At 38.3% G+C, this 18759-nt stretch overlaps 1 protein-coding gene and 1 long non-coding RNA gene across 2 annotated transcripts in view; one reads left to right on the forward strand and one right to left on the reverse strand.

Annotated features, from left to right (window-relative positions):
- LOC309658797 overlaps positions 1-18759 on the forward strand; it is a 41293-nt gene that overhangs the window by 16572 nt on the left and 5962 nt on the right. The window lies entirely within an intron of this gene.
- The window catches only part of BTNL9 (butyrophilin like 9), a 47209-nt gene continuing 29946 nt past the window's right edge, over positions 1497-18759 (reverse strand). Inside the window, exon 12 of the mRNA XM_082457726.1 lies at positions 1497-3613. The gene's annotated coding sequence lies outside the window, so the exon portion shown is untranslated. The remainder of the gene's footprint in view (positions 3614-18759) is intronic.

The following is an 18759-nucleotide window of genomic DNA, read 5'->3' on the forward strand; positions in this document are numbered from 1 at the left end:
AAAGTGTAAGTGTTTTCTCTTGGGTCAGACTTTGTACCTGTTCCCTTGAAGCATACTGACATCTGATACTAATTAAGAGTCCAGAGGCAACAAAAGAGTGGTTTGAGTTTATCTACAGAAGAATAGGTATGCCCTTCAAGACAGCCGGCTTAGGTGAGCTTATTACAGGGTTTTTCAAAAGTTTCTATTCTTTCCTGTATCCATACGCATAAGTTCTGCCTTCGCCTCTTGTCACTTATTTATTTATTTATTTTTTACTGAGGTGAAATTCATGTAACATAAAATTATTTTAAAATGAATAATTCAGTGGCATTTAGTACATTCACAATGACATGCAATCACCACCTCTCTCTACTTCTAAAACATTTCTGTCACCCCAAAAGGAAAGCCCATAGCCATTAAGCAGTGATTCCCCATTCCCTAATCCCCTCAGCATTTGGCAACCACAACTGGCTTTCGGTCTCTATAGCTTTACCAACTCTAGGTATTTTGCATAAATGGAGTCATACAGCATATGACCTTGTGTGTCTGGCTTCTTTCCCCTACCATAATGCTTTCAAGGTTTAACTACATTGTAGCACATATCAATAATTCATTCCTTTTATGGTTGAAGAATATTGCATTGCATGTATATTCCACATTTTGTTTATCCATTCATTGTTGATGAATATTTGGATTGTTTTTACCACTTGGCTATTGTAAATAATGCTGCTGTGAATCTAGTGTACAAGTATTTGTTTGATATCTGTTTTCAATTGTTTTGAGAGTGGAATTAGCTGAATGATATGTCATATGATTAATTCTTTTCTTTTTTTTCACACACACACACTGTACTTTATTTTTTCAAGAGATAAATAGACTGACACCAAGCATTGTACATGGATGACCACAACAAAAGCAACAATGATTGCAATTACCAAACATGAAACACACTCATGCTATGTCATAATATTGATATTCAGTCCAGTAATCCTCCACTGTAACAGCTCCTTTACTTTGCAGTGAAAATTGATTTGTATATTCTTTGCCTCTGAGTCCTTGTGGGATTTTTTTTTTTTAATTCAGACAGAAAGTCACAAAAATTATACTCATCCTCATCAGTTCACTCAGTCCCATGTAATTAATTTTTTTTCATCTTGATCTTTTGTTAGCACTTTTATGAGTTCATCAGTTTTTCATTAGAGTTCTGAAAATGCTTATTCATTCAGTTCAGCAGTACAGTCAATTACCAGAAACCTGTACTTGTCAGAGTCTTTTCCATGAATTTCTTGTAGATGAAACCCTTTTATAGGAATATATTTGCAAAAGCATCAGAGTACACCCAGAACTGTCTGTAACTGACAAAAGACTTAAAAATGACCACAGTTAAAGATTGATGAAAGTTCATACTAATGCAGTTGACAAGAAAATTAGTTATTTCTGAGACATACATTTTAAAGTAATAACTAGGATTATGACTTATAACATTATACCAGAACATATAAGATTTTTAGAAATTTCATGTAATGTCTGAAACATTTATATTAACATATTTCCATACAAATAACCCAATGAAAGTTTAGTATTAGTTGTTTTGTTTGTTTTTTATACTGCAGGTTCTTATTAGGCATCAATTTTATACACATCAGTGTATACATGTCAATCCCAATCGCCCAATTCAGCACACCACCATCCCCACCCCACCGCAGTTTTCCCCCCTTGGTGTCCATATGTCCGTTCTCTACATCTGTGTCTCAACTTCTGCCCTGCAAACCGGCTCATCTGTACCATTTTTCTAGGTTCCACATACATGCGTTAACATATGATATTTGTTTTTCTCTTTCTGACTTACTTCATTCTGTATGACAGCCTCTAGGTCCATCCACATCTCTACAAATGACCCAATTTCGTTCCTTTTTATGGCTGAGTAATATTACATTGTATGTATGTACCACATCTTCTTTATCCATTCATCTGTCGATGGACATTTATGTTGGTTCCATGACCTGGCTGTTGTAAATAGTGCTGCAATGAACATTGGGGTGCATGTGTCTTTTTGAATTATGGTTTTCTCTGGGTATATGCCCAGTAGTGGGATTGCTGGGTCATATGGTAGTTCTATTTTTAGTTTTTTATGGAACCTCCATACTGTTCTCCATAGTGACTGTATCAATTTACATTCCCACCAACAGTGCAAGAGTGTTCCCTTTTCTCCACACCCTCTCCAGCATTTACTGTTTGTAGATTTTTCTAATGATGCCCATTCTAACTGGTGTGAGGTGATATCTCATTGCAGTTTTGATTTGCATTTCTCTAATAGTTAGCAATGCTGAGCATCACTTCCATGTGCCTCTTGGCCATCTGTATGTTTTCTTTGGAGAAATGTCTATTTAGGTCTTCCACCCATTTTTTGACTGGGTTGTTTGGTTTTTTGATATTGAGCTGCATGTGCTGTTTCTATATTTTGGAGATTAATCCTTTGCCCATTGATTCATTCACAAATATTTTCTCCCATTCTGAGCGTTGTCTTTTTGTCTTGTTTACGGTTTCCTTTGCTGTGCAAAAGCTTTTAAGTTTCATTAGGTCCATTTGTTTATTTTTGGTTTTATTTCCATTACTCTAGGAGGTGGGGCAAAAAAAGATCTTGCTGTGATTTATGTCAAAGAGTGTTCTTCCTTTGTTTTCCTCTAAGAGTTTTATAGTGTCCAGTCTTCCATTTAGGTCTTTAATCCATTTTGAGTTTATTTTTGTGTATGATGTTAGGGAGTGTTCTAATTTCATTTTTTACATGTAGCTGTCCAGTTTTCTCAGCACCACTTATTGAAGAGACTGTCTTTTCTCCATTGTATATCTTTGTCTCCTTTGTCATAGATTAGTTGACCATAGGTGCATGGGTTTATCTCTGGGCTTTCTATCCTGTACCATTGATTTATATTTATGTTTTTGTGCCACTACCATATTGTCTTGATTACTGTAGCTTTGTCATGTAGTCTGAAGTCTGGGAGTCTGGTTCCTCCAGCTCTGTTTTTTGTTTTTTGTTTTTTGTTTTCTCAAGATTGCTTTGGCTATTCAGGGTCTTTTGTGTCTCCATACAAATTTTAAAATTTATTGCTCTAGTTCTGTGAAAAATGCCATTGGTAATTTGATTGTGATTGCATTGAATCTGTAGATTGCTTTGGGTAGTGTAGTCATTTTCAAAATATTGATACTTCCATTCCAAGAACATGGTATATCTCTCCATCTCTTTGTGTCATCTTTGATTTCTTTCATCAGTGTCTTGTACTTTTCTGAGTACAGGTCTTTTACCTCCTTAGGTAGGTTTATTCCTAGGTATTTTATTTTTTGTTGCAATGGTGAATGGTATTGTTCCCTTAATTTCTCTTTCTGATCTTTCATTGTTAGTGTATAGGAATGCAAGGATTTCTGTGTGTTAATTTCATATACTGCAACTTTACCAAATTCATTGATGAGCTCTAGTAGTTTTCTGGTTGCGTCTTTAGGATTTTCTGTGTATAGTATCATGTCATCTGCTAGCAGTGACAGTTTTACTTCTTTTCCAATATGTATTCCTTTTATTTCTTTCTTCTCTGATTGCCATGGCTAGGACTTCCAAAACTATGTTGAATAAAAGCACCTTTCCAAAATTTACAAACAGCTCATGCAGCTTAATATCATCAAAACAAACAACCCCATCAAAAAATGGGCAGAAGAACTAAATAGACATTTCTCTAAAGAGGCCAAGAGGCACATGAAAAGATGTTCAACATTACTAATTATTAGAGAAATGCAAATCAAAACTATAGTGAGATATCACCTCATGCCAGTCAAAATGGCTATCATCAAAAAATACACAAACAATAAATGCTGGAGAGGGTGTGGATAAAAGGGAACCCCCCACACACACACACAAAAAGTTGTGAGAGTGGACATCCTTGTTTTATTCCTGATCTTAGAGGAAATGCTTTCAGCTTTTCACTGTTGAGTATGATGTTAGCTGTAGGTTTGTCATATATGGCCTTTATTATGTTGAGGTTCCCTCTATGGGTTCCCTCTATGCCCACTTTCTGGAGAGTTTTTATCATAAATGGGTGCTGAATTTTGTCAAAAGCTTTTTCTGCATCTATTGAGATGATCATATGGTTTTTATTCTTCAATTTGTTGATGTGGCATATCACACCGATTGATTTGAAGATATTGAAAAATCCTTGCATCTGTGGGCTAAATCCCACTTGATTGTTGTATATGATCCTTTTATTGTATCGTTGGATTCAGTTTGCTAGTATTTTGTTGAGGATTTTTGCGTCTATGTTTATCGGTTGTTCGGGGCTGCTTTTATCTTTCCTGGCATTTCTTACCATAATTAATGTTAAAATAATTTGTTTACTATTTAGAAAATAAACAGACCTCTTTAATTATATTCCAAAATAAAGAGCAAGGAATTAAAAGTAAGCAGGCAAACCGAGGTATATGTTAACCTTCAGCTGACAGGGGAAGATCTTTCTAAATTTAAGAAGCAAGAAATTTCACAGATTGATCCTTGAATATAATATCTGTTTATCAAGACACCCATGTATAAAGCAAACAGATAAGTGAAAAATGGTAAATTTTGTTAAATTTCACCAAAAGAGAGATAGATTGACATCCCCAATATATAAAGAGAGCCACTAAAGAGAGACATACACTTTGACAGAAACATGGACAAAACCCCTGATTAGCAATTCATGGAAGAAATAGAAATAGCCAATAAAGATGAAAAACTAGTATGTTTATTGATTATTTTTTAATTTGAGATACCTTTCTACTTATCAAATTATTTCTGATTGAAAAACTAATTCTACCTGGAGATGGAGAGGGGATGGAGCTGGCTGCTGTCTTTTTTTTTTTTTTTTTCTGGCTGCTGTCTTGATGGACCCCAGAGATACAGCCCATCTGGGGTTTGCGTTCATAACAAGTTTCCAGCAGATGTCGCTGCTCTCTGAAAATTATGAATGGAAGCAACAAATCATGGTAGTGTCTCACCAACAAAAATCACAGCCATTTACAGATTATATTGCAGTTGTTGCAGATACCTTGAAATATTGTTTATGTTTATCACTTCTTTGCAATTACATCATTTGTTAGTCCTACTGCTCTATCTTGTTATTTACTGTATAATAAGTATATGTTACTATTTGGTTGAACCATGTGGAATTACTAATGATTGTTAGACCATTTTGACCTAGAAAAATGGCCCACCTAAATAAAATTTGTTTTAGTTTTTGATAACCAAGTGTTAATACAATAACTTTTCTTTGTAATCCTATGTATTTTGAATGTACCTCAAACATTCTGAGAAGGTGTCCATGGTACAAAAAGGGTTAAGACCCCTCCTTTGGTGCAATGGTATTCCTCCTTGGCTGCCCATTACAGTCACCCACAAGCCTTAAATGCTTTATCTGGCTCCCAACTGAGAGCTTTTGATTTAACTGGTCTGGGGTAGGGCCAAAGCAACTTTTAAAAGATACTCATGTGATGGATAAAGAAGATGTGGTGTAGACAGTATTAGCCATAATTTTTTAAAAACTTGACCATAGAGGGAGGAGGGAATAGGATGGAGAAGACACAGATAGAAGCTAAATTTCTTTGAATATACCTTGTTCTGTAGCCTTGACTCTGAACCCATGTAAATATTTTACATAATTATAAAAAATTTAAAATTTCTCAAAAAAAAGATGTGGGGTGTGTGTGTGTGTGTATACATATACATATATATATATGTAATGGAATATTACTCAGCCATAAAAAGGAATGAAATATTGCCATTTGCAGCAATATGGGTGGACCTAGAGATTATCATACTAAATGAAGTGAGTCAGACAGAGAAAGACAAATTTATATCACATGACTTATATGTGGAATCTTAAAATATATATACAAATCAACTTATTTACAAAACAGAAGCAGACTCACAGACATAGAAAACAAACTCATAGTTACCAAAGGGGAAAGGGGAAGTGGAGAGGTGTATTAGGAGTATGGGATTAATAGATACACACTGTTATATATAAAATAGATAAGCCACAAGGGTTTACTGCATAGCACATGGAATTCAATATCTTGTAATAACCTATAATGGAAAAGAATCTGAAGCTGCACACCTGAAACTAACACAATATTGTAAATCAACTACAATTAAATACAAAATAAATAAATAAAATATATTCATGTGATTCCGATAGGCAGATAAAGTTTGGAACCACTGCTTGCGATGACCTCTTCTCCACCCTCCTCAAATCCCGGGGCAGGAAGAGCAAATTGAAATGACCTGCTAATCCAGCTGCGAAAGCAACAGAGTACAGTGTAGCCCTCTCTCCCCAGCACACTGTTAACAAACTGGAGAAAGGCCCAGACAGACTCTCTGGGCCTTGATCAGTGGGTCTTTTCAAGTTGACTGCTTAAAAGTCACCCAGGTTGCTTGTTGATGGAGCAGATTTGGGGGGTCTACCTTCAGAGGGTTTGATTTAGTACATCAGCTGTGGGATCAGGAAGTCATTTTTCCAAAAAGCTGCTGGGAGATGGTGGTGCAGGTGAGCCACCCTCATTTGGAGAAGCACTGCTTTGGGGGTGCTTTTCTCTCTCTTCATGCTTGGTTCAGCCCCCCTGCAAAGCCTGCCCCAGTGCCTCCTACTCAATAAGCACCTCTCACTCTCACTTGGAAGCTGAGTCCCTCCCATGGCCATGCTGACTCAGTTGTCTCTCAACAGCTTTCTGCTGCCTTGGGGTGTGGGGTGCCTGGAGAAAGGAAAAGTACTAAATCCCAAGGGAAAAGCCCCATTCACCACCCCTTACTTCTAGTAAACGCTGAGGAAGGTACAAAGCTAAGTCCTTCCATCCTCTGACCTCTCTCTAGCCCACCTGAATACCTTCTTGTCCTTTGCCTCCAGCCCCTCCCATCTCCTCCAGCCCTGCACTCAGTGACCGCCATCCCACCCTCTTCCCTGAGGCCCTGTGTTCTGCCCTCTCCTGCCTTGCATGCAACTGACAGGAGCAGTGGGCATCCTTCCCAACTGTTTCCTGGAGAAAAAAGATCATCAGTGGTGCAGTAGAGGTGAGGAGTTAGGTACCATCCCTGGAGTTTGACATCCAGCAAGTTTCTGTTGTTGTTTTGTTTTATTTTTTATTTTTATTTTTTGGCTGCACCATGGGGCGTGCAGGATCTTAGTTCCCCGACCAGGCATTGAACCTGCTGTGCCCCCTGAAATGGAAGAGTAGGGTCTTAACCACCAGGGAAGTCCCACACCCGGCAAGTTTTGACCTCACCTGGCCTTGAGGGTGCCTCTGAGACTTTTCTATTCCTTGTTCTGAAACTCTCTATGCAGGTTAAAAAAATTTAAATCCCCAAGGGCCATCCCCGGTGGGAGGCCTTCTTGTAGCTCAAAGAGCGGCAGCTGGTGGTTCTAAGGGTGAGGCAGGACCGAATTTGGAAGTCAGCGAGCCTCGTGTTTGTGCTGCGGTTGGAAAGCTGGTGCAAATGGAGAGCTGATGAAAACTGAGCACTGGACTGTTAGGTCCCAAGAAGGAGGGGCAGGAAGGAAGAATTAGTCTGTTCTAGAGAAGTGACTGGGAGATCCGGTGTCACTCACTGAGTCTCCTCTGGAAGGTACACAGGACCTTCGCTCCTAGAGAACATTCGGGACAGTGTTCTCCTTTTACGCCCATCTTGGGACCTCTGTGGAGCACAGCTTCTCTTTATCCTCACTTGTCCTTCCCCATCTATACTCCTTGCACACCCCATACCCAGCCCCACTAGAACGGCTAGGAAATATACTGGGGCTCCAAACCTTCTCTGGCAGCGGTGATGACCATCAGCCCATTGCTCCCCTCCCCACAGCAGTCTGATTCTCCAGGATTCTAAAACAGATCCACCTGAGTCAGAATCACCCAGACCCTGTTAAACCTGTGGGTTCTAGGGCTCCTCTCCCGACTTCCCGAATCAGAATGTTTTGGGGTGGAGCTCATGAATCTGCATTTGTGACAAGGCCCTGGGCAGTTCTGAAGCATCCTAAAGGGTAAAGACCAGCTCCAGCACTTCCTGCTGTGGGGGCTTCTGAAGCTCTGCCCACCCTGCCTTCACCTGTCTTGGGGCCTTGCCTGCTGATTTGTGATTGTTTCCAGCTGTCTCTTTGCAACTTGGCCTCCTTGAGAACAGCATTCATCTTTGGTCTGCAGTGCCTGGCCCTTAGCAAGCTCTGATCCATGCTTCTCTTTCCTCCCACACCAACAGCAAATGCCTGATAAACTCTCTCGTGGAGGCTAGTAGAGGAGGTAGGGAGAGAGGGCTGCAGGACAAGCACAAGCCGCTGCATTTGTAACTGGTTGATGCACACAGTGGCTCGGGGTCCCTCTGGAGTGGAATTTCCAGCAGCCCCGTCCACTTCCACAGTCTGGAGGAGCTGCTGCGTCTGCAAGTAAAACGTGAGTGACCACAACTGGGACAGGGCAGGGCCCCTCTCAAGAGCAGAAATAGAATTCCTTGTGAAAACGGTTCAAGTTGGAGATAGGATGTGATAGGGTTCAGTCCGAGGGTCCACTGGTCCAAAAACCACCTGAATATCTCCAGGGAGATGGGAAGGCGGCAAAACAGTGGCCAGGGTAAGCTTTAATATACAAGCTCTAGTTGAGGTAGGTGACAGGCTTCACTGTTCCCCAAACAAAACACAAAGCTCCCTAATGTAAATCTGGCTGCGCTGGCCAGAGCACATTCTGAATGGTTTCAGAATGAAGTGATGGTGATCCTACTTTAATCTAGAGTCTGCAGGGAAGGGGCAGGCAGTGGGCTCAGCACTGTATCTCAGCATCCTGAGGGATAGCTTGTCAAAATGGACAAACCCTAAGGCAGGCTAGGAGACTAGGGGGAGCTACTGCCACAATCCAGTTGCCCATGATGGTGTCTCAGACCAGGTGATAAGAAGTGGTGCAATTCTGGGTTTATTGGGGAGGTAAAAATGATAGAATTTGTAGACAGACTAGGCTGAAATGGGACAAAGAGGAGTTAAAGATGGCAACAAGGACTTGAGTAACAGGAAAAATGAAGTGAGTTAGCATTACCTGCAAGGGTGGGGAGCAAGCTGGTTGGGGAGAGGGTAGGATGTCAGAGGCTCCCTTGTCTTCAGGTTATGTTTGCTGGGCCTCTTAGGTGTCCTGGTTACTCTCACCACCCATCCACGCCACCGTTCCCTTTTGCCTACACCTCAGAAATGATCTCCTGACCTGTCTCCCTACCCTCACTTTTAAAAAACATTTTATTTATGTATAGTTGATTTTAAATGTTGTGTTAAAATGTTCGTTGCAGCACTATTTACAATAGCCAGGACATGGAGGCAACCTAAGTGTCCATCGACAGATGAATGGATAAAGAAGATGTGGCACATATATACAATGGAATATTACTCTGTCATAAAAAGAAATGAAATTGAGTTATTTGTAGCAAGGTGGATGGACCTAGAGACTGTCATGCAGAGTGAAATAAGTCAGAAAGAGAAAAACAAATACCGTATGCTAACACATATATATGGAATCTAAAAAAGAAAAAAAGCGTTCTGAAGAACCTAGGGGCAGGACAGGAATAAAGACACAGACATAGAGAATGGACTTGAGGACACGGGGAGGGGGAAGGGTAAGCTGGGATGAAGTGACAGAGTGGCATGGACATATATACACTACCAAATGTAAAATAGATAGCTAGTGGGAAGCAGCCAAATAGCACAGGGAGATCAGCTCGGTGCTTTGTGACCACCTAGAGGGTTGGGATAGGGAGGGTGGGAGGGAGACGCAAAAAGGAGGGGATATGGGGATATATATATACGTACAGCTGAGGCACTGTTATACAGCAGAGACTAACACAACATTGTAAAGCAATTACACTCCAATAAAGATGTTAAAAAAAAAGATGATACAAACAGATGGGGAGATATACCACGTTCTTGGATTAGAAGAATCAATATTGTGAAAATGACTACACTACCCAAAGCAATCTAAAGATTCAGTGCAATCCCTATCAAATTACGAATGGCATTTTTCACAGAACTAGAACAAAAAATTTCACAGTTGGTATGGAAACACAAAAGACCCCAAAGAGCCAAAGAAATCTTGAGAAAGAAAAACAGAGCTGGAGGAATCAGGCTCCCTGACTTCATACTATACTACAAAGCTACAGTAATCAAGAGAGTATGGTACTGCGACAAAAACAGAAATATAAATCAATGGAACAGGATAGAAAACCCAGAGATAAACCCATGCATGTATGGTCACCTTATCTTGGACAAAGGAGGCAAGAATATACAATGGAGAAAAGACAGTCTCTTCAACAAATGGTACTGGGAAAACTGAACAGCTACGTGTAAAAGAATGAAATTAGAACACTCCCTAAGACCATATATAAAAATAAACTCAAAATGGATTAAAGACCTAAATGTAAGGCCAGACACTATAAAACTCTTAGAGGAAAACATAGGCAGAACACTCTACCATATATATCACAGCAAGATCCTTTTTGACCCACCTCCTAGAGTAATGGAAATAAAAACAAAAATAAACAAATGGGACCTAATGAAACTTAAAAGCTTTTCCACAGCAAAGGAAACCATAAACAAGATGAAAAGACAGCCCTCAGAATGGGAGAAGATCTTTGCAAATGAAGCAACTGACAAAGGATTAATCTCCAAAATATACAAGCAGCTCATGCAGATAAACATCAAAAAAACAAACAACCCAATCCAAAAAAGGGCAGAAGACCTAAATAGACATTTCTCCAAAGAAGACATACAGATGGCCAAGAGGCACATGAAAAGCTGCTCAACATCACTAATTATTAGAGAAATGCCGATCAAAACTACAATGAGGTATCACCTCACACTGGTCAGAATGGTCATCATCAAAAAATCTACAAACAATAACTGCTGCAGAGGGCGTGGAGAAAAGGGAACCCTCATTCACTGTTCGTGGGAATGTAAATTGATACAGCCACTATGGAGAGCAGTATGGAGATCCCTTAAAAAACTAAAAATAGAATTACCATACAACCCAGCAATCCCACTACTGGGCATATACCCTGAGAAAACCATAATTCAAAAAGAGTCATGTACCAAAATGTTCATTGCACCTCTATTTACAATAGCCAAGACATGGAAGCAACCTAAGTGTCCATCGACAGATGAATAGATAAAGAAGATGTGGCACATATATACAATGGAATATTACTCAGCCATAAAAAAGAAACAGAATTTAGTTATTTGTAGTGAGGTGGATGGACCTAGAGTCTGTCATACAGAGTGAAATAAGTCAGAAAGAGAAAAACAAATACCGTATGCTAACACATACATGTGGAATCTAAAAAAAACAAAAAAAGATTCTGAAGAACCTAGGGGCAGGACAGGAATAAAGATGCAGACATAGAGAATGGGCTTGAGGACACGGGGAGGGGGAAGGGTAAGCTGGGATGAAATGAGAGAGTGGCATGGACATATATACACTACCAAATGTAAAATAGATAGCTAGTGGGAAGCAGCTGTATAGCACAGGGAGATCATTCGGTGCTCTGTGACCACCTAGAGGGGTGGAATAGGGAGGGTGGGAGGGAGACGCAAGAGGGAGGGGATATGGAGATATATGTATATGTATAGCTGATTCACTTTGTTATACAGCAGAAACTAACACAATATTGTAAAACAGTTATACTCCAATAAAGATGTTAAAAAAATAAGAAAATTTAAAAAATTAAAAATTAAAATAAATAAGTAAATAAATGTTGTTTTAGTTTCAGGTATACAGCACAGTGATTCAGTTTTACATATATATCTATATTCTTTTTCAGATTCTTTTCCCTTCTAGTTTATTACAAAATACTGAGTGTAGTTCCCTGTGCTATACTGTAGCACAGTTGGTTATTCCTCGTTGGTTATCTATTTTATGATAGATCCCTCATTGGTTATCTGTTTTATGTATAATAGTGTGTATATGTTAATCCCAATTTCCTAATTTATCCCTCCCCCCTTTCCCCTTTGGTAACCATAGGTTTGTTTTTTATGTCTGTGACCTACTCTCACTTTTTATTTTCTAACTTCTGTACCCTGAAAGAATACTTAAAAGTGAAAAATCTGATTTTAATTGTGGGTGTGACCCATCTGCCATGGTCTCCTATTGCCCCTTGGGGAACACCTAGCTCTCTTCTTGTGTCCCCAAGGCCTCTCTGTCCTGCCCCCAAACCTCCTCCAGTCACTCATTTACCCCAGCCCTGCTGTAATTATCAAGTTCTTGGGGGCTCCCTTGGTTCTGTGGCATGGACTGCACCTTTCCTTCTCCCCAGCCCTTTCTCCTGGGCCTTGATGAGACATCTTTCAGGCCTCTCTTCCTTTCAGAGATCTTCCTTGTCCCCACCCCATCCCCTGCTCAGGTAAGGATCCCATCATGCACCCACTTGGCTTCTCAATTTCCCAGTTCCTAGCTCTCATGCTCCTGCCACATATAAGTGATCGATGCCTTCACTTCCTGCTAGGCCATAAGACCCACACTGGATCCTCAGCCCCCCCAGCATAGAGCCTGACACCCTCTGAGCTTTGAGCGCATTAGTCAAATCTACCAGTGCATGATTTGCCAAGCACCTGCTGCAGGCGAAGCTTCCTGTTCTCTGAAAGTAGGACCACAGTGGCCTGAGTCTTAGTCCAACTGTGCCTGTCTCTGAGGTCTTGTGCAGGGCCAGTGGCTCTCCACGTCTGTTTATCCTGCCTGATTTTGCAGAGGTCCTTGAGCTGCCACATGGGTCTCTACTGTTCCTCATTCCTTTTCTTTTCAATTAAGATCACTGCCATATTTCTCTAGGAATTCTGCTGTGGCTCCCTTACCACATGGTTCTGGAGCTACTAACTTCATGAATGTGGGGACACAGGTCCTAGCCCTCCTTTCTCTGAGATTTTGGAAACCTACTTTCCCCAAATCTAGGCTACTTTTTTCCTTTTTTTTTTTTTTTAATAGATTCCACATATAAGTGAGAGGATACAGTATTTATCTTTCTGACTTATTTCACCTAGCATACATAATGCATTCACGATCCATCCATATTGTCACAAATGGCAGGATTTCCTTAATTTTTATGGCTGAATAATATTCCATTGTGTGTGTGTGTATATATATATATATATATATATGTATATATACATATACCACATTTTCTTTATTCATTCATTCACTGATGCACACTTAGGTTGTTTCCACATCTTGGCTATTGTAAATAATGCTGCAATGAACAAGGGGGTGAAGATATCTTTTTAAGTTAAGTGTTTTAATTTTCTTTGGATAAATACCCCAGAAGTAGAATTGCTGGATCATATGGTAGTTCTGTTTTTAATCTTTTGAGGAACCTCCATACTGTTCTCCATAGTGGCTGCACCAATTTACATTCCCACCAACAGTGCACAAGTGTTTCCTTTTCTTCACATCCTTGCCAACACTTATTATCTTTTGTCTTTTTGGTAACAGCCATTCTGCCAGGCGTGAGGTGATATCTCATTGTGGTTTTGATTTGCATTTCTTTGATGATTAGTGATGTTGAGTATCTTTTCACATATCTGTTGGCTATCTGTATGTCTTCTTTGGAAAAATGTCTACTCAGATTCTCTGCCCATTTTTAAATTGGATAGTTTATTTTTTTTTCAATTGAATTGCATGAGTTTTTATATTTTTTAGATTAAAACCCTTTATCAGATATGATTTGCAAATATTTTCTCCCATTTAGTAGGTTACCTTTTCATTTTGTTGATGGCTTGTTTTGCACTACCTTTTTTCTTATTACTTTATGTTCCAGAGCAGTTTTATTTTTTATTTTGTATGTGTATATTTTTTAATTGAATAACTTTGACATATAACACTATGTAAATTTAAGGTATGCAACATGTTACTTTGATACATTTATACATTGTAATATGCCTGCCATTGTAGTGATATTTAACACATTACATAATTATAGCATAATATTATTGTCTATATTCATTATAATGTGCATTAAATTTCAAATGCTTCTTTACTACTTGTTGCAAGTTTGTATCCTTAAACAACATCAGTCTTATCCCCCTAACCCCCATCCCCTGGTAACCACCATTTTACTCTGTTTTTTACCTATCAGACTTTTTTAGATTCCAAATATAAGCTATGTCATATAGTACTTGTCTTTCTCTGTCTGATTTATCTCACTTAGCATAATGTGCTCAAGGTCCATTTTTGTTGTTTCAAATGGCAGGATATCTTCCTTTTCATGGTTGAATGATCCATGCGAATATATACCACATCTTTTTTATCCATTCATCTGCTGATGGGCATTTAGGCTGTTTCCATATCTTGGCTATGGTGAATAATGCTGAGATAAATGTGGGAGTGCATATAGCTCTACAAAATAATGTTTTTATTTCCTTTGGGTACATACCCAGAAGTGGAATTGCTGGGACATATGGTAGATCTATTTTTAATTTTTTGAGGAACCTCCATATGGTTTTCCATAGTTGTTGGATTTCCATCCTCACCAGCACCTGTTTTCTCTTGTCTTCTTGATGATACCCATTCTGATAGGTGGGAGGTAATATCTTCTTGTGGTTTTGATTTTCATTTCCTTGATTATTAGTGATGTTGAGCATCTTTACATGTGCCTGTTGGCCATTTTAATGTCCTCTTTGGAAAAATGCCCATTTAGTTTTTCTGTGCATTTTAAAATTGGATTTTTGTTGTTGTTGTTGTTGTTAAGTTGTATGAATTCTTCATATGTTTTGGATATTAACCCCTTATCCAATATATGATTTGCAAAATTTTTCTCCCATTCTATAGGTTGTCTTTTCATTTTGTTAATTGTTTCTTTTGCTGAGCAGAAGCTTTTGAGTTTGATATAGTTCTATTGATTAATTTTTGCTTTTGGTGTTTGTGTTTTTGGTGTCATATACAAAAAATCATTTCCAGGACCAATATTGAGGAGCTTCTTCCTTACACTTTTTTTTCCCCTAGGAGTTTTGTGGTATCAGGTTTTATGTTTAAGTCTTTGATCCAGTTTGAGTTAATTTTTGTGAGTGATGTGAGATAGCGGTCCAAATTTCTTTTTCTGCATGTGTTTCTTTAGTTTTCCTAGCATGATTTGTTGAAGAGACTCTTCTTTCCCCATTGGGTGTTCTTGGCTCCCTTGTCGAATATTAGTTAACCATGTATGCGGGGGTTTAATTCCAAGCTCTCTATAATGTTCCATTGGTCTATGTGTCTATTTTTATACTAGTACCATGCTGTTTTTATTACTATGGCTTTGTAATATAGTGTGAAATCAGGAAGCATGATACCTCTGGCTTTGTTTTCTTTTCTCAGGATTGCTTTGGCTATTCAGGGTCTTTTGTAGTTTCACACAAATCTTAGGATTATTTCTTCCACTTCTGTGAAGAATGCTTTTGCTATTTTGATCAGGATTGTGCTGAATCTGTAGGTGGCTTTGGGTAGTATAGCGATTTTAACAATATTAATTCTTCCAATACATGAACATGAAAAGTCTTTCCGTTTGTTTGATTATCTTTGATTTCTTTCAGCAAAATCTTTACTTTTCATTGTACAGATCATTCACTTCCTTGGTTAAATTTATTTCTAAGTACTTTATTGTTTTTGATGCTATTGTGAATGAGATAGTTTTCTTTTTTTTTAATTTATTATTTATTTTTGGTTGCATTGGGTCTTTGTTGCTGTGCGTGGGCTTTCTGTAGTTGCAGTGAGCGGGGGCTACTCTTTGTTGCAGTGAGCGGGCTTCTCATTGCAGTGGCTTCTCTTGTTGCAGAGCACGGGCTCTAGGCACGTGGGTTTCAGTAGTTGTGGCACGTGGGCTCAGTAGTCGTGGCTCACAGGCTCTAGAGCACAGGCTCAGTAGTTGTGGTGCACGGGCTTAGTTGTTCCACGGCATGTGGAATCTTCCTGGACCAGCGCTCGAATCCTCGTCCCCTGCATTGGCAGGCGGGTTCCTAACCACTGAGCCACCAGGGAAGCCCCAAGATAGTTTTCTTTATTTCTTTTTCAGATGCTTCATCATTAGTGTAAAGGAATGCAACTGATTTCTGAATATTGATATTGTATCCTACAACTTTACTGAAACTATTGATTAGTTCCAATAGTTTTCTCTCCTTTTTTAAAAAATTTTTCCTTCATTTTTATTTTTTATTGAAGTATAATGATTTACAATATTAGTTTCAGGTGTATAACATAGTGATTCAATATTTTTATATACTCTATTTAAAGTTATTATAAAATACTGGCTATGTTCCTTGTGCTGTATCCTTGTAGCCTATTTATTTTATACATAGTAATTTGTACCTCCTAATCACATACATCTATCTTGCCCCTCCTCCCTTCTTTCCCCCACTGGTGACCACTAGTTTGTTCTCTATATCTGTGAGTCTGTTTCTGTTTTATTATATTCATTCATTAGCTTCATTTTTTAGGTTCCACATACAAGTGAAAACATACAGTATTTGTCTTCCTCTGTCTGGTTTACTTCACTAAACGTCATACCCTCCAGGTCCATCCATGTTGCAGATGACAAAAATTCATTCATTTTTATGGCTGAGTAGACCACTCTTGCCACTCCTATTCAATATAGTACTAGAAGTCCTAGTTAGGGCAATTAGTTTTTTGATTGACTTTGGGTTTTTTAATATGTGAGACCATATCATTGGCAAATAGCAACAATTTTTCTTCTTTGTTTCCAATTTGGATGCCCTTTATTTCTTTGTCTTGCCTAATTGCTCCAGCTAGGACTTCTAGTACTAAATGGGAGTGGTGAGAGTGGACATCCTTGTCTTGTTCCTGATCTGAGAGGAAGAGCTTTCAATTTTCCTCCATTGAGTATAATGTGAGCTATAGGTTTGACATATATATAGCCTTTATTGTATTGAGGTATGTTCCTTCTATACCCAATCCATTAAGGGTTTTTATCATGACAGGATGTTGTATTTTGTCAATTTTTTTCCTGTGTCTCTTGATATAATCCTGATTTTATCTTTCATTTTGTTGATGTGATGTATTACAGTTATTGATTTGCGTATGTTGAACCATCCTTGCATCCCAGGAATAAATCCCACTTGGTCATGGTATATAATCCTTTTTATGTATTCTTGAATTCAGTTTGCTAATATTTTGTTGAGAATTTTTGCACCTATATTAATCAGGGATATTGGCCTATAGTTTTCTTTTCTTGTGGTATCCTTATCCGGTTTTGGCATGAAGGTAATGCTGTCTTTGTAAAATGAGTTTGGAAGTGTTCTCTCCTTCACAATATTTTGGAAGGGTTTGAGTAATATTGCTGTTAATTCTTCTTTAAATGTGTAGTAGAATTCACCAGTGAAGTTGTCTGGTCTTAGAGTTTTCTGTGTTGGGAGTTTTTTGATTACTGATTCAATCCCTTTTTACTTATTATTGGTCTGTTCAGATTTTCTATTTCTTCCTGATTCAGCCTTGATAGAAATGTATCCATTTCTTCTAGGTTATGCAATTTGTTGGAATATAATTGTTCATAGCAGTCGCTTACAATTCTATGTATTTCTGTGGTGTCAGTTGTAATGCCTCCTCTTTCATTTCTAATTTTATTTATTTGAGGCTTCCTCTCTTTTTCTTAGTCTAGCTAAAGGTTTGTCAATTTTGTTTATCTTTTAGAGCAGTTCTAGGTTTAAAAAAATTGAGCAGAAAGTATAGATGATTCCTTCATACCCCTTGCCTCCCCCACTCAAGGTTTCCCCTATTATTAACATCTTGCACTGGTGTTGTATATTTGTTACAACTCATGAACCAATATTGATACTTTATTATTAACTAAAATCCATAGTTTACATTAGGGTTCACTCTTGGTGTTGTATATTATATGGGTTTTACCAAGTGCATAGTCATATATCCTCATTACAGTATCATACAGAATAGTTTTGCTGCCATAAAAATCCCCTGTGCTCCACCTATTTATCCCTCCCTTTCTCCCCCCAAACCCCTGATAACAATTTTATATTTTCATTGATTCTATATTTTATCTTTTCATTGATTCTATATATTTGCCTCTTCCAGAATGTCATATAGTTGGAATCTTACAGTATATAGCCTTTTAGATTGGCTTCTTTCACTAAGTAATATGCATCTAAGGTTTTTATGTGTCTTTTTGTGGCTTGATAGATCATTTCTTTTATTGCTGAATAATATTACATTGTATGGATGTACTACAGTTTGTTTATCCATTCACCTTTTAAAGAACATCTTAGTTGCTTCCAGTTTTCAGCAATTATGAATAAAGCTTCTATAAGCATTCACATTCAGGTTTTTTTTTTTTAATGTGGACATAAATTTTCAATTCATTTAGGCAAATACTGAGGGGTGTGATTGCTGGATCATATGGCAAGGCTGAATTATGGTCATAAGACTATATTTAGCTGTGTAAGAAACTAAACTGTCTTTCAAAATGACTGCATCATTTTTGCATTCTCAACTAGCAGTGAATGAGAGTTCTTGTTGCTCCACATCCTTGTCAGTGTTTGGTGTTTGTCAGTGTTTTGGATTTTAGCCATTCTAATAGGTGTGTAGTGATAACCTGATGTTTTTATTTGCAATTCTCTAATGGCATATGACGTTGAACATGTTTTCATATGCTTATTTGTCATCTGTACATCTTCTTTGAAGTGTCTGTTTGGATCTTTTGCCCATTTAAAAACTGGATTTGTTGTTGAGTTTTAAGCATTCTTGGTATATTTTGGATACAAG

The sequence above is a fragment of the Balaenoptera physalus genome (assembly GCF_965194825.1).
Source record: "Balaenoptera physalus genome assembly, chromosome: 3".
Classification (NCBI taxonomy): Eukaryota; Metazoa; Chordata; class Mammalia; order Artiodactyla; family Balaenopteridae; genus Balaenoptera; species Balaenoptera physalus.